Source organism: Schistocerca americana, chromosome X (assembly GCF_021461395.2).
Source record: "Schistocerca americana isolate TAMUIC-IGC-003095 chromosome X, iqSchAmer2.1, whole genome shotgun sequence".
Classification (NCBI taxonomy): Eukaryota; Metazoa; Arthropoda; class Insecta; order Orthoptera; family Acrididae; genus Schistocerca; species Schistocerca americana.
The window spans coordinates 788,729,094-788,745,744 of NC_060130.1; the positions used below are offsets into that span (position 1 = coordinate 788,729,094).

Here is a 16,651-nt window from a genome sequence, read left to right on the forward strand (position 1 = left end):
TCCCATCTTGGCTCACAGATGTCCATGAATGTGGGATCCATCTCCACAACTTGGCCTCGGGAATCAGTGATGCTTCATTCTCAGCAGGTGTAGTGACCCGCATAATGTTCCACACCTGCAATCCTGGTGTGCAGCTGTATGGCACACAACAGAGGTTGCACAATGCCAGCACCAGTAGGTGATTCCACTCTTGGATGCACATACAGTGTTTCTGTAGTGCACCCTACCAGGTGGCTGATAGCTTATAGAGTTGGGCACAGCCAGCCTTGCTCTGTCTGATGTTTACTTCAGCCAGTTTAAGTAGGGCTATACTGTGTTTATCATAAGAATGACCAGTACAGTCAAGTATGATCACAAGGATATGTTTTATGCTGTGTTACAGGCACATATACTGAGCAATAAAACGGGACAACAGCTTTACCGTCGCATTAAACTTGGGACAGTGGTCCAACTAACATGTAATGATGTGAGCAGTTGCAGTTCAAGTGTAAAAAGGGACAAGCAAAGAAACAATATAGCATTGAATGTCATTTAATTTTTTTAAAGAGAATGAAATAATATTCAGCAAAACTCCAGCACTGCCGCGCACTTCTTAGGAGACCAGACGGAAAGCATAAAACGGTCTCTTTCTCACCTGACATGGTATTCTAATTACAAACAAGAGTGATGAAAATTTCTAACTTAAGCACAGGGTAATTTTTCTGAGTGTGCTGCAAAAGCATACTCCAGGGATGTCACCGTACTGTTGAATACTGAAGCCACTGGAGGTATTAATGACAGCCAGTCATCTCGTAATGTAGCTCCTTCGTTACCCGAATCGGAGAAATACATTTCAGTTTTGAAAGTTTCACCTGCTACATTGATAATAAGCCTATCAACAACAGAATCCACAAAGATGAGCCATTCTATATTGCACCAGGATTTGGCAATGAGACTGAAAAACCTACATTTTTTAGTTCCAGTGCGTCTGGCAGCTAAAAAGTCTTGTTACTTCTCAGCTCAAATCTTGTAACTTGGCTCCAGACCAGTTCTGTTTGATTCATATTGTAATGGTACAATGGAAAACGTAAAAATGCATATTAAGTATTTCGTAAAATATCGATAATTAAGAATTTATATTTGAAATGAAAACAGTAATTTCATGTACAATATGTAATTAGAAGCAAGATGATGTGCATTGTTCATTAAAAAAAAAAATCACAATGAACTGTATAGTTATGAAATGTAGGTATTTCAAATTGAAAGAGAAGAAACAATGACTCTGACAAGATTTGGACTAGCAAACCGCGAACTGTAATACTTTTTACAGTCTATTACGCTGCCGACTCTGCTATAGAATCAGTATGTGTTTGTGTCTCAATGGTATCTAATACAGCCCCTTCGTAAACTTCAAAGCCAACTATCTCTGTAAATTTATGAAAAACATTAAGAACAACCTATTTCTCGGCATTTTTAACCGTGCTCGAGATGCATGTTTCACTACAGAACAGGTACCAATCTCAACCATTTCCATACTGTGCAATAACAGCATGACAATCTGAGCACAGCAGTGTGTACACAATTTTTTAAATATAAACTACATAACTAAAGCATGATTAAGAAAAATGTTGATGGCTGTTAATACATTTGAATATCATAGTTTCATTTAATATAACTTAGTAATAATATATCTAATACATAAGTAGAATCTACTTCAAAGAGCGCAACACCAGTGTACATGCGCTACGGTTTCTGAGCAATCATTGCGTTTGTGTTTGTTTACATCAGGTTTATTCTTATGATGACTGAAGTATAGTTGCGCAGCCACTCTGTGGCAAGTGTTTTTTTCTGTACCAAAATACTTGAAGTAATAAAGTATTGTTCACTATTATCTGTGTGTTCTTGTAGCTTGTACAGTTTTTTATATTTTACATTCTTTGTTTTTTATTTTTAGTTTGCCATTTTACATAGATGTATTTTGTTTATAATAAATAACTCATTGTTATGATAGAAAATAATTACCATGATGATAATATGTAAGGAAATGCTTAAAACATAATGTTTTTTGTGCCATCCACATAAGATGTATGAAATTTATTCACGTAATATACATGATGGAGAAGACAATATGAAACAAAATTCAGCGGGATTTCAAATTGTCATCGGTGATCATCTAAGTATCCCGATTTGTATCGAGCATATTTCAGTATATTGGTAAGTCATCATGAGGACAATTGATTACACACTAGTGACTGCAGCTTGATTCTGTTGTTTGTCAAGTGGAGATTGGCATCGTAATCAATCAACAGAAATAGGTCTGAAAATCTTCTCACAAAGTTTTTCCAATATTAGAAGCCACATGTGGTCCACAGCTGTACCAGTGCCATTGATCCCTTAGGCATCACCAGATGTTTCTTGTTCTCAGGTGTGTTACTCAACAGTTTGTCACACTGGTCACTCATCTTTTCTTAGTTAAAAACTGATGATGAGTTTGAATTGAGAATCCGAGAATCTCTATTTGAAGTCCCAAATGACATTGTGCCACTGTCAAAATGTGGTAAACAAATGGTGTTTGGGCAGGTCCTAAGATGTTTGCAAGATATTTTCTTTCCAGCTGAGGGAGAAAAAACTGTATTATTGTTAGATTCTTGTAGTGGTCATTGTGAAAGAACTGTTCTGAGTATCACAACCCAGGACAAAACACTTGTTCATCTGGTGATTCCAAAGACTTGGTGTCACAGGTATAGCTGTGGGACGTGTGCAGCTTTCAATGTTTCTAGACTTTCAGATCTCTGTTGACTGATTATGATGTTAATCTCCACTTGAGAAACAATATTATAAATCTGCAGTCATTAGTATGTAACCAATTCTCTTTGCCAAGGCTAACTAGTGTACAGAAATATGCCGCAACACACATCAGGATATTTAGGGTATTCAAGTGACAATTTTGAAATCCTGTTCAATTTTGTTTTATATTTTCTTCTCCACCGTGTTTATTACATGAAGAAATTTCATTCATTTTGTGTGTATAGTGTAAAAAAAAGTTCTGTGTTTTAAGTTTTCTACACAGGTTGTTATAATTGTAATTATTTTCTACCATAATAATAAGTTACTCATGATTTTCAGCTAACAACAACACGTATGTAAAATGGAAAAAAAGAAAACAAAAGAAGGAATGTAAAACATAAAATAACAATTTAGAACATAAAACAAATACAAGTAAAATAAATAATTAGAATAGTAATGAACATTTAAATATTTGAATTAGGTATGTTGAAAATACTGAGATAGTCATTATGTACAGCTTATTTTCCAAAAACAGTATTTCAGAAACTGGCTTTTTCACAGGGTTATATGTGGTTTGAAAACTTCTTTAATTTATGTTTACAACAAAAGTTTCCTGTTTTCACCATTAATTAATTAATGGTGGTGGGGTATTTTGCAGAATTTCACAATATTCCAAAAGCTAATTATACAGTTTTGGAGAACATTAATTATGTATCAACTTGTATATGAAGACACTGTTTTTTGTATATCATTATTCTGAAGATATTTCCCCTAAACCTAAAATGCCAACTTAACCTTTCTGCGTGTGTTTTACTCTTTAAAAGTGAACCTGTGTACAAACAAAAGCGTTCATATTGTACAATTTTGTTTTGAAAATGCATTATGCATTTTCCCACGTGTCTTTTGCTAATATTTTAATAAACATAGTCACCTTTTCTATGTTGTAGTGCTTTTCATATTCCCCCAGGTTTTTTAATATCTTTGGTGCAGAACAATTTATGTGTGTTACTAACGTGTTGTGATCTGGAAGACCTAAATGTACATTTATAGCCTCAGTGACACAATACTCAATATTTGTGAAGATGTTTTCTAATGGGGAGGATGACAACTGTTATTCTATTAACGTCTGAAAAGAGTGGTTTCATGTGAAAATTGCTTATAGTGTTCAAAAATTTCCTTTTTTCTTTATTTTCAGTGAACGAGTGACATTAAAATCATCACATAATAATAATTTCACTTCATTATTATAGAAAGTGTTTAATTCTGCTTCCATGTTTTTAAAAACATGTTTTTATCACCCAGTGGTGATCTATATATCGATAAGGACATTTAGTTTGTTTCTTTTCTCCTCCCTTTTTCTGTTTATAGCATGATTCAAAATGGTTTTTCAATATTCAAATTGTCTTCTTCTGTTTTTACTTTGAATTCTAATACAACTCTTGTGTAAATGCATGTACTCCACCATTTTTAAACTCATTGTGGCACTAATGAGATGCTAATTTAAAATTGCTTGTATGCTGTCCAGACACAGTAATGTGAAGACAAAAGCCTGAGTAACCACCTTTTTCAGTGCAGATGGCTGTAAGACATGCAGGAAGAGTGTCAGTAAGGTTCTGGAAGTTACCGACAGGGATGTGGAGCCATGTCAACTCCGAGGCCAGCTGCACTAGGTTTCTTGGTTAAGGATACATGGTGTGAACATGCTGATCAAGGTGGTACCACATATTCTTGATTCGGTTTAAATCTGGGCAGTTTTTAGTGTAGGCGAGTGCAGTGAACTCCCTCTGATGCTTTTTGAGCAATGCGCACACACTGCCAGCTGTGTTACACAATGCATTGTTCTGCTACTAGATACCATCATGCTGAGGCAAAACACAACTGCAATTAAGAGTGGACATGGTCCCCAAGGATAAATGAATACTTGTATTGAGACATTGTGCCTTCCAGAAAGACGAGGGGATGCCGCTAAAACATTCCTCAGACCATAACACTCTCTCCTCCAGCCAAGACCATACTGGCAATTGTTACAGGGCTGAACACATCAACGGCCATCTGTCCAGTGGAGAAGGGAATGTGATTCATCTGAAAAGGCCACTTGTTGCCACTCAGTGGAAGGAGAGTTGCGACACAGGCATGCAAATTCCAGCCTTCATAATTGACAACCAGGAGTCAGTGTGGGTGTACGAACCAGAAGGCCTGTACGTAGCAATGTTCACTGAGTTGTTATTGAGGAGACACTGTTGGTAGCCCCTTAGTTCATCTGAGCTGTCAGTTGCTGAACAGTAGCACTTTTATTCATCCATACACATCTCTGTAGCCATCATTCACCCTTTCATCTATAGCATGTGATGCACTACAGTTACATCAAAGCTGATTTTGGGCAGTGCCATTTTGCCATACTCAGTATACTTTAACCACTGTGACATGCAAACAGTTTACACACATAGCTGTTTTGAAAATGCTTACACTCTTGTCCCAAAAGCCAATGATCATGCTTTTTGGACTTCAGATGTGCATTATGATTGCAGTTTTGCGCTCTCCCCCTCTCAACATGCTTTATATACCCTCCATTACTAATGCTGCCATCTGAGAATGGTTATTGCATGCTGATATCAAACATAGGTGGTGGTTACATTAATGTGACTGGATAGTGTGTGTGTGTGTGTGTGTGTGTGTGTGTGTGTGTCTTGGTTCATAAACCTGGTATCACTGTTCACATAAACAATTGAGAGAGAGAGAGAGAGAACTGCAAAGTTATTCATAGCTACTTCTAAATCTAACACTTTGTTCTTGAGGCACTAAATATTCTGAGGCATTATCCAGTTTTGCAAGTATTTTTACTTTTGCCATTAGCTGATGATGTATTGCTTTTTCCTGGTTCCTGTCACTTATTTGTAAATTTGCAGGCTGCCTTGTCACACTCCCCCCACCCTTGGTTTGAAGCCATAAGGGGAAAGAAATTTTGGGTGTCATAAGAAGAGATTGAAAGATCAGTTGCATTATACTTGAAATTGGAACATGCAATGATGCCTAAACCAGAACTGCATATAACGGTGGTGGTGGTGGTAAATCATTTGTATATGAGAAGCACACATCATTAAAAATAGTTATGGGAAGGGGGGGGGGAAGAGAGAGAGAGAGAGAGAGAGAGAGAGAGAGAGAGAGAGAGAGAGAGAGAGAGAGAGGGGGGGGAGAGAGAGAGAGAGAGAGAGAGAGAGAGAGAGAGGTGAACAATTTGTGACAGAGCAGAACAGAAATTCTTAACAAGTTCCAGTGAGAGCCATTACGAGATAGGAATTGTGTATTGTGTTGAACATTAACCTTAAAATCCCAAGAGCCAGTTTTCAGTATGAGTCAGGAAATGTATACTTTCTCCAGTGTACATTTCGTGCAATCACCATGAGAGTAAAATCAGAGGATCTCTCCTCATACAGAGGAGTGACTACAATTATTCACCTGCTCCATCTGCCAGTGAATGAGAGTGATTCTGGTATACTCCATATCCTCTGCCACATATACAGTGGATTGAAGACAGCTGCAGCCAGAGCATAAATAGATGAGGTAATTGTGCTACTTGCAAAATCAAATACAAAATTCTTTTTCAGAGCTGACTTACCCAACTTTCATGTTCTTTGCTTAGGCAGTGCTGACTCACTGTCATGTTGCAAAGGAGATGCGACAAATACAAGTGGTTTGATTCATGTGTATACTATTACCTGGACCAGTAAGTTAGATGGCAGATTATTTGGAAAAAAATATTGTGTTGTCTAAAATTATAAGGTCACTGACTATAATTGCCACCTGTGTGCAGGTATATTACAGACACTAAGAATTTTATATTACATAGCAAGCAGTGATGGTAAAATTGAATCTGAACACTTTTTAATATGGTTCAGAAATTGGCTAAAATCAATGTTGGGAACATATGTGGTGTTTCTTGCCTCATAGCCTGTACATTGGCTAGCCGCACAGGACTCGTATGCAGGAAGTTGACAATTCAAACCCACGTCCAGTTGTCCTGATTCAGGTTTTCCATGCAATCATAAAGCGGTTACTGCATTGATGATTTCAGCCGTAAATAGAAATATTAAAAAAGGTAGGAAGATTTTTCTGTTTAGCAAAAGTGACAAAAAGCAGATTTCAGAGTACCTGATGGCTCAACACAAAAGTTTTGTCTCAAGTACAGATAGTGTTGAGGATCAGTGGACAAAGTTCAAAACCGTCATACAATATGTGTTAGATGAGTATGTGCTGAGCAAGATCGTAAGAGATGGAAAAGAGCCACTGTGGTACAACACCCGAGTTAAAAAACTGCTGCGGAAGCAAAGGGAACTTCACAGCAAACATAAACATAGCCAAAGCCTTGCAGACAAACAAAAATTACACAAAGCGAAATGTAGTGTGAGGAGGGCTATGCGAGAGGTTTTCAATGAATTCGAAAGTAAAGTTCTATGTACTGACTTGGCAGAAAATCCTAAGAAATTTTCATCTTATGTCAAAGTGGTAGGTGGATCAAAAGAAAATGTCCAGACACTCTGTGACCAAAATGGTACTGAAACAGAGGATGACAGACTAAAGGCCGAAATACTAAATGTCTTTTTCCAAAGCTGTTTCACAGTGGAAGACTGCACTGTAGTTCCTTCTCTAGATTGTCGCACAGATGACAAAATGGTAGATATCGAAATAGACAACAGAGGGATAGAGAAACAATTATATTCGCTCAAAAGAGGAAAGGCCGCTGGACCTGATGGGATACCAGTTCGAATTTAGACAGAGTACGCGAAGGAACTTGCTCCCCTTCTTGCAGCGAGTGCCGTAGGTCTCTAGAACAGCGAAGCGTTCCAAAGGATTGGAAAAGGGCACAGGTCATCCCCGTTTTCAAGAAGGGACGTCGAACAGATGTGCAGAACTATAGACCTATATCTCTAACGTCGATCAGTTGTAGAATCTTGGAACACGTATTATGTTAAGAGTATAATGACTTTTCTGGAGACTAGAAATCTACTCTGTAGGAATCAGCATGGGTTTCGAAAAAGACGGTCGTGTGAAACCCAGCTCGCACTATTCATCCACGAGACTCGGAGGGCCATAGACACGGGTTCCCAGGTAGATGCAGTGTTTCTTGACTTCCGCAAGGCATTCGATACAGTTCCCCACAGTTGTTTAATAAACAAAGTAAGAGCATGTGGACTATCAGACCAATTGTGTGATTGGATTGAAGAGTTCCTAGATAACAGAATGCAGCATGTCGTTCTCAATGGAGAGAAGTCTTCCAAAGTAAGAGTGATTTCAGGTGTGCTGCAGGGGAGTGTCGTAGGACCGTTGCTATTCACATTATACATAAATGACCTTGTGGATGACCGGAAGTTCTCTGAGGCTTTTTGTGGATGATGCTGTGGTATATCGAGAGGTTGCAACAATGGAAAATTGTACTGAAATGCAGGAGGATCTGCAGCGAATTGACGCATGGTGCAGGGAATGGCAATTGAATCTCAAAGCAGACAAGTGTAATGTGCTGCGACAGGACCACACCTGCGGTGTTAAGAACAATCTTGAGATTGATGATTGCTTTAATTACTTATCCCTTCCATTATAGGTTGTCTCATTCTGCAAGTTGCCACATTCCCGTAGCTGGTGTCATCATGTAATGTGAATCGGACTCTTGGTGTGCTTTATACAGGGTGTTACAAAAAGGTACGGTCAAACTTTCAGGAAACATTCCTCACACACAAAGAAAGAAAATATGTTATGGGGACATGTGTCCGGAAACGCTTACTTTCCATGTTAGAGCTCATTTTATTACTTCTCTTCAAATCACATTAATCATGGAATGGAAACACATAGCAACAGAACGTACCAGCACGACTTCAAACATTTTGTTACAGGAAATGTTCAAAATGTCCTCCATTAGCGAGGATACGTGCATCCACCCTCCGTCGCATGGAATCCCTGATGTGCTGATGCAGCCCTGGAGAATGGCGTATTGTATCACAGCCGTCCACAATACGAGCACGAAGAGTCTCTACATTTGGTACCAGGGTTGCGTTGACAAGAGCTTTCAAATGCCCCCATAAATGAAAGTCAAGAGTGTTGAGGTCAGGAGAGCGTGGAGGCCATGGAATTGGTCCGCCTCTACCAATCCATCGGTCACCAAATCTGTTGTTGAGAAGCGTACGAACGCTTAGACTGAAATGTGCAGGAGCTCTATCGTGCATGAACCACATGTTGTGTCGTACTTGTAAAGGCACATGTTCTATCAGCACAGGTAGAGTATCCCGCATGAAATCGTGGCGGTGAATCGAGGAAGTACAGTACATACTGACGAAACTAAAATGAGCTCTAACATGGAAATTAAGCATTTCGGGACACATGTCCACATAACATCTTTTCTTTATTTGTGTGTGAGGAATGTTTCCTGAAAGTTTGGCCGTACGTTTTTGTAACACATCGCTCAAAGGATTTTTTTTTGAGTCCTTTGTTACTCAGGACTCTTGGTGAGGCACTTTAAAGGTGTGTTTGCATCACCTTCTTACAGTCTCTTTCGTACAGTATAGTACATGCATTCAGTAGAATTTTGACTCCAAACTCTTTGACCAAATTGCTGTTCAGTTCTTTACTGGAAGCATCATTTAGTTCAGAAATATGCATGTGTTTGTGAAATTGCTCATTTTGTTACATATGAGTTACTTAATCTGTTTCATCATACTATAGATGATACATGTATATGTCAAAAACAAATGCAACCGTGTGATCAGTCATGTTCTTTTGACACCTCTGTGTGACATATTTTCCTGCTAGTTTCGTATATTGTTACACAACATACGAAGTATTGCCGTACCCAGATAGGTGAAAATAATATCGGGTATGAAAGGCACGCACAATACTTACAATTACTAGCCACATACCTCTTTGTATAAAATATATTATGTCTTCTCGTCACATCAAATTTGGGTAGAAAATAAGGCATTTAATTGGGAAGAGCAGCAGTAAGCTTATGGTTAGTTTATGCTGAGTTAGAAGACTGAGAATGTTCTACTCAAGGCTAGTGTAATAAAAGAACTTGACTCTCACTCATCTAAATCTTCATAGGTACTCTGCAAGCCATCATACAGGACATGACTGAGGTTACCGTGTGCCACTAATAATAATTTCCTTTCCTGTTCCACTTGCAAATAGAAGAGGAAAAAGTGACTATCTGTCTGCCTTTGTATGGTCTCTAATTTCTCACATCATATCTTCATGGTCCTTACACACTGTGTATATTGGCGGCAGTAGTCGTCCAGCAGTCAGCTTCAGGTGCTAGTTATCTAAATTTTCTCAATAGTGTTTCTCAAAAAGAACATTGCCTTCCCTCCAGGGATTTCTATTTGAGTTCCCGTAGTGTCTCTGTAACGTTTACATGTTGTTCAAACCTACAGGTAACAAATCTGGGAGCCTGCCTCTGAATTTAATTGCTTCGATGTCTTCCTTTAATCCAACCTGGTATGGATCCCAAACACCCAAGCAGTACTCAAGAATAGGTTGCACCCATGTCCTATTTGAGGTCTCCTTTATAGAGGACCACACTTTTCTAAAATGCCTCCCAATACACCAAACTTGGCTATTCGGCATCCCTACCACAGTCCTCACACGCTGTTCCATTTCATATCACTTCACAGTGTTACACCCAGATGTTTAAATGACGTGACTGTCCAGTAGGACAATACAAATGCTGTATCTGAAGATTTTGGGTTTGTTTTTCTTACTCATCCACATTAGCTTACATTTTTCCACATTTAAAGCTAGCTGCCATTCATCACATCAACCAGAAATTTTCTCCAACTCATCTTGTATCCTCTTACAGTCACTGAACTTTGACACCTTTCCGTACACCATTGTGACACCAGCAAACAACCACAGACTACTGCCCACTCTGTCTGCCAAATCATTTATGTATATAGAGAACAACAGTGGCCCTATCACACTTCCCCAGGCCACTCCTGATGACACACTTGCCATCGAGAACAACATATTGGGTTCTATTATTTAAGAAGTCTTGGAGCCACTCACATATCTGTGATATTATTCCATATGCTCGTACCTTTAACAGCCTGCAGTGGGACACTGTGTCAGATGATTTCTGGAAATCTAGAAGTATGGAATCTGCCTGTGGCCCTTCGTTCATAGTTTGCAGTATATCATGTAAGAAGAGGAGAAGCAGAGTTTTGCATGAGCAATTTTTTCTAAAGCTATGCTCATTCATGGAAATAAGCTTCTTTGTCTCAAGAAAATGTATTATATTTGAACTGAGAATATGTTAAAGGATTCTGCAGCAAAGTGAAGTTACAGATATTGGTCCGTAATTTTGCAGATCCATTCTTTTACCCTTTCTATATACAAGAGTCATCTGTGCTTTTTTTCCAGCCATTTGGGACTTTGCACTGGGTGAGAGATTCGTGATACATGCAAGCTAGGTAAGGGGCCAGTGTGAAACTGAATTCTGATTCCATCCATACCTGCTGACTTTTCTCAGATATTTGTTCCTAATGATATCTACAGTATATACCATATGTTATATTAAAGTTAGATTTGTCATTCCCAAATCTCTGTTTGTAGAACAACCACTTATGTATAAATGGAACTACGCCCTGATTTTTGTCACATGACTCTACAGCTCTGCCACATTTGCCATCAGCTGCTGTGTGGCTCTGTGGGACACAGGTGGCATGGTTTATGTAGTGATGTTTCTTGTGGTAGTCATCATGTTACAAAATGTGGAACTGATAACAAAGGTGGAGGGTACAGCATTCTCAAGTATCAGAGGTGGTAGAATTATTCTTTTGCGTGCTGCCACATGACAAAGCTTTATTCCCAGCTCTCTACTATTTTTCAGATTATGGCAGACCTACGAAGACCATGAAGAACTGACTCATCACACATTTTTAAATTGATTTGAAAAGCTTTTGCATCCAAATTCAGAAAATTTTGTCAGTAGTTATTCTTGATAACACTCAGTATCACATCATCATAAAAAATAAGGCCCTAATCCTTTGGCTTTGAAAGGAAGTCTTTTTTTTCAGTTTTTGTGACAGTATGAGGTAACTGTTGATGACAAACTGATGTTGTATTGCTAGAACTAGTCATTTCACAAGTGACAATTCCTAACATACATGTTTCTCTACTTACTCCTCCAGGTGGGTACTGCAAACATTGTTCTGGGGAATGACCCACCTGGAGGTGGATGTAGAGAAATGCGTTAACAATAATATATGTTGGGAATTGTCACTTCTGAAATAACTCCATTTTTGGTAACACCCCTTTTTTTCAGTTAAATGTCATCAACAATAACTCTGCACTGCCATAAAAACTGAAAAATGACTTCCTTTCAAGAGCACAGGTTTAGAGCTTTATTTTTATAATGATGTAATATTGAATGATACCAAGAATAACTACTGGCAGGATTTTCTGAATTTGGAAGCAAAGGATTTTCAAATAAATTTCAAAATATGCCATGAATCAGTTCTTCATGGCATTGTTTGCTATAATCTGAAAAGTAGTTTACACCTGGGACTAAAGCCCTAACAATGTGCCAGCAAGTAAATGAACAATTCTACAACCTCTGACAGTTGAGACTGCCACATCATCCTTTGTGACCAGTTCAGCATTTTGTAGTGTTATCATCAGATTTACTCTTGTAAAACTTTGGCTTTTAAATTTGCGTCTTTCACTTTGTTGAAAGATATGTCTCCCAAGAAACATCGACCTCTCCCCAGTGAGGTGGCTTGCGTACCTCAACAGTATAGATAGCTTTACTGTAGGCACAATTACATTGTACGGGTTTCAGAGTGGCAGCAGCACTTGGCGTGACAATTTATCCTCTGTTAGTTCTGAAATTTTCAGACCAAAAGAGGAAACTACAGCACTTATTCTGCCTAAAGACATGCAGCTCTACTATATGGCATCCTAGTGGTTAAAATATCCCATAGATAAAATAGCCCTCTATTTGGAATTTTGGGCGGGAACTCTTCAGGACAATTCCATGATCTGAGAAAACAAAACTGGCAGTCTACAGAGAGAAGTATGGAATGTTAGATCACTTTATCAGGTTGTTAAGTTAAGGAATTTAAAAAGAGAAGTTAATATATCTGTGAAGTGTCATTTTAGCAAGAACAGAACTTCTGGTCACGTGATACAGTGTTACTAATACCAAGTTAAATAGGGGTAACACACGGGTAAATCTACTAATGAATAAGAAAACTGGAATGTAAGTAATCATTGGCAAGACAGATACAAAACCAATACCCACCTCACTAGTAAATGTTTGTCGGCTTAATAGCTCCACGGAAGGGGTAGAAATTGAAAGAAGTTATGACGAGATAAAATAATTTATGCAGATTATGAATAATGATGAAAATTTGTGATGCAGAACTGGAATTCAATAGCAGGAAAAGGAAGAGAGGAAAAACTAGTAGGAGATTGCTCAGCAGTGGTGGGTACGAAAGTGTAGGTTGCCTGGTAGAATTTTACACAGAAAAAAATTTAATCATTCCTTAGTCTCAGTTTAGGAATAATGGGAAAAGACTGTATATGTGGAAGAGACATGGAAACTCTAGGTTTCATGTAGATTATGTAATTGTAAGGCAGAGATCTCAAAACAAGAGTTCAAATTTAAAAAATTTCTGGAGCAGGTGTGGACTCTAATCATAAATTATATTGGTTACAAACTGCAAATTGAAATTGAAGGAATTGCAGAAAAGTAAAAAAATTAAGGAGATGGGCTTGGATAAATTGAAAGAATTCTGGGCAACATTACAGTGAGTGACTAACATAGTGACACAAAACCTGGCCGGCAGCCAGGCACCTCAGAGTCTGTCTGCACTGATCGCAAAAGGGGACAAATAACATGTTTAGGCCGATAATACAGTTAGTCTGGCTACCTGCACAATCTGGCAACACTGTAGGCTGCAGCAGTTCCTGGAGGAAGTCTTGTCTTCTGTTAGAGTTGTTATGCTATTTTTATGCCCATGGTCTAGTAGTAAACAGCACATTGTCTTAATGCAAATTCTTGCAGTTGAAACTGTCATTGCTAAATTTTTATAGCACCTATTGCTCAAATGCTTGAAGTTCTTAGTGTAAGAATAGCACATTTACAACGTATTTCACTTTCTGATACACTGGTAATAATTCTGTCCAATAACACTTTTTTTTTCAAAAGATTTCTCACAGACTGTCTACCTGTGAATACCACGTGCGTCAGAGCTCTACGGTCCCCACTTGCTGCCAGCCAGCAGTGGCTCCGTGGCGGCACTCCACTCCCTCACATTTCGTCGAAGACATCAGCTGCCGCTAATCACTTTGGAGAGTATAAAATGTTTGCTATTTTTGAATGATGCTCCACAAAAAAGTCTATGATTTGTATTTCATGCTCAATAGCATCAAAAGCAGACATGCACATACATCTCAAAATTGTTATAGTTTGTGATCCCATCTGACTACCTTGCTACATTGTTTAGTTTTATTCTTAGTGATTTATATCTATTTTTTCCGTTTTATGAGGGATTCATCATGCAGTTTTTCTTCAGAAATTTGTAGGTTTTTGTCAAGCCACACTTAGTAATTTGTGTATACAGTTTTTCTGTCATAGTTTGATTTCTAATTGTAAATACATGTGATAAACTATGTGAATGTCTTGCAGTGCATACTCTATAGCAACACAGGAACACTGCATATTTTGAGGTTGACATATGGATTCATAAAGAAGTTAACACTGACCCAAAGTGATATTTAAGGTGTTGAATTAGATTTAAATCAACAAAACTGCCCATTTTTTTGTGTCATTCAGAATGGAAGGAATCTGCTAAACGTCAGTGTCAGCAAATGTTTACCGGATGCCTGACCGCTATCTCACAGATTCAGCCCAAAATATGGGTCTTATATGATGAACAAAACTCTAATTAGTGTGGTTGACGAAGTTCTTCAGGGACGTTTATATAATGAAGAAGCTTGCTATTCACAAAGTAGACATCTATGACTTTTAGCACAGTTTACAGAGTCGATCCTGCGGGAAGACTTACTGATTAAAGATTTCCTTTAGATTTCGTTAAAGAATTTCTTCTAGCAATTTGCAGCTGCAGTAAATGAAATGGAAAATAATACAGAAAGTGCACTGGTCTGCACCATGATCAGAAATAACTCACGCCGCAGCTTCATCACAAGACAGGTGTGTGAAAACTTCTTTTTTTTTTCCCAGTGGAACCTTCCTGGCACCTTAAGGGAGGGGCGTGGGCATTGTGGACCAGGGTCCCAACCCAAGGCCTGGTCACCATGCCCTGTTCCTTCCCCCAGGGACCAAGGGAAGCATAGTGAATACCTTGCAGTGCATAAGGTACAAAGCACATCAATCAGACCAGATTTCTGATTTTTTTTCTTTTTCTTTTTAACATCACCAAGCATAGCAGGAGACTGACATCATGAGGTAGGGGTAGTGTCAGTTCACCACAGTCGGTGGGGCTATTGATGCATAGTTTTCCAGAGAATAATATTCCAATGATCAGACAAGTCAGTGCTAAGAGTGGAGAATGTATGGATTAACTTCTTATTACAGTAACGCCCAAAGTCTATGGTAGGTTAAGAAAAATGCTACAAAGAAAATTAGAGAAAATTTGTCGATGTTTGGGATTGCGGACAGCTGCACAATATCGTTCATTAAGGATGAGTCAAAATTAAGGACATTTTCTCACCATCGGCAAACAAGTGTAATTAACTGTGGGTCCACAAACCCACTTCAGAGTTCATCTTCATTCGTGGGAAGTGTCCAGTGTCCGGAAAGAGGAGCGGTTGAGGTGGTTTCTAATGAGCAGTTGTACGGGGAATAAAGGCCAGCATCTCTCACACCAAGAACCAGACCCAATAGTTGATCCCCGCACTAGACAATGCTCGTTTGTGTCCAGAACGTCACAGGCGACACACAATGGGGTGTCTGCAATGTGAATCTTGTGAAACCATGACAGGCATACTCCCTTCCCATTGACCATAAGGTACCATGCAGATTGGACATCAGTGGCAAAACAAGGAGTGCATACTAGTTGCCATACAGCACGCCAGTCGACTTAGGGATGCTTCCCCCCAACTAAATTTGGTATCCTGTTCTGCTGGAGAAAGCAGTAGATTGCCTTTGTGGATGTCAAGCGTGTCGGCAATAGCACAGTATGGACATAATTCAGTTCAAGGAGAAAAATGGCGGAAGTAAAAGAAGGGCCACAGGATGTGTGAAGGTAGGATAGGAGCTGAGAGAGCATGGTGTAAGGGTCTCCAGCAAGAGGCTGGTGGGGCGTGTTAAACAGCAGCACTACACCACCATTTGAGAGCTGACAGAAAGGGCTGTCACTCTGTCAAGGAGGCAGTATAGGCCTAATCCACCCCTACGCCGTGGGAAGGTGAGGAACTCTTATTGTATTTTGAACAGCAAACTGTGGCAAATATACGAACCCAGTGCCACTAGCATGTGGCAGGCAGTGGATGGTGGAATAGTGAGTGTCAGTGCCATGTGGGGGATACATAATGCCAAATATACATTAAAATACTGTGTCTGTTGAAGGTGAGAGTTATCATAAATGATGATCTCTGAGCCCAGCTCATAATTGGAACAGTTGGCACTGGCTGTTTAAAGGGCAATTGTGCCCCACAGATCACCTGTGAAGTAGTCATAGTTATCAAATAGTAACAGTTACACACAATGCAGCAGCCTGGTCCTCAAGAAGCCCCACATCTATAGCCATAGCACTTGATTTGTGGATGTTAAGGCAGCTACTAGAAGAGTCTCTGAAGGTGGTGACTCATGCCAAGGACTCTGACCTCAGCACTGTTACGAAGATATGAGGACAGCACTGTTATGAAGATATGAGGA

At 39.0% G+C, this 16,651-nt stretch overlaps 1 long non-coding RNA gene across 1 annotated transcript in view; it reads left to right on the forward strand.

The window, feature by feature from the left end:
- LOC124556530 overlaps positions 1-14,317 on the forward strand; it is a 41,625-nt gene extending 27,308 nt beyond the window's left edge. The window contains exon 3 of the long non-coding RNA XR_006968618.1: positions 13,961-14,317. This is a non-coding gene — a long non-coding RNA (uncharacterized LOC124556530). The remainder of the gene's footprint in view (positions 1-13,960) is intronic.
- The last annotated feature ends 2,334 nt before the right edge of the window (positions 14,318-16,651 follow it).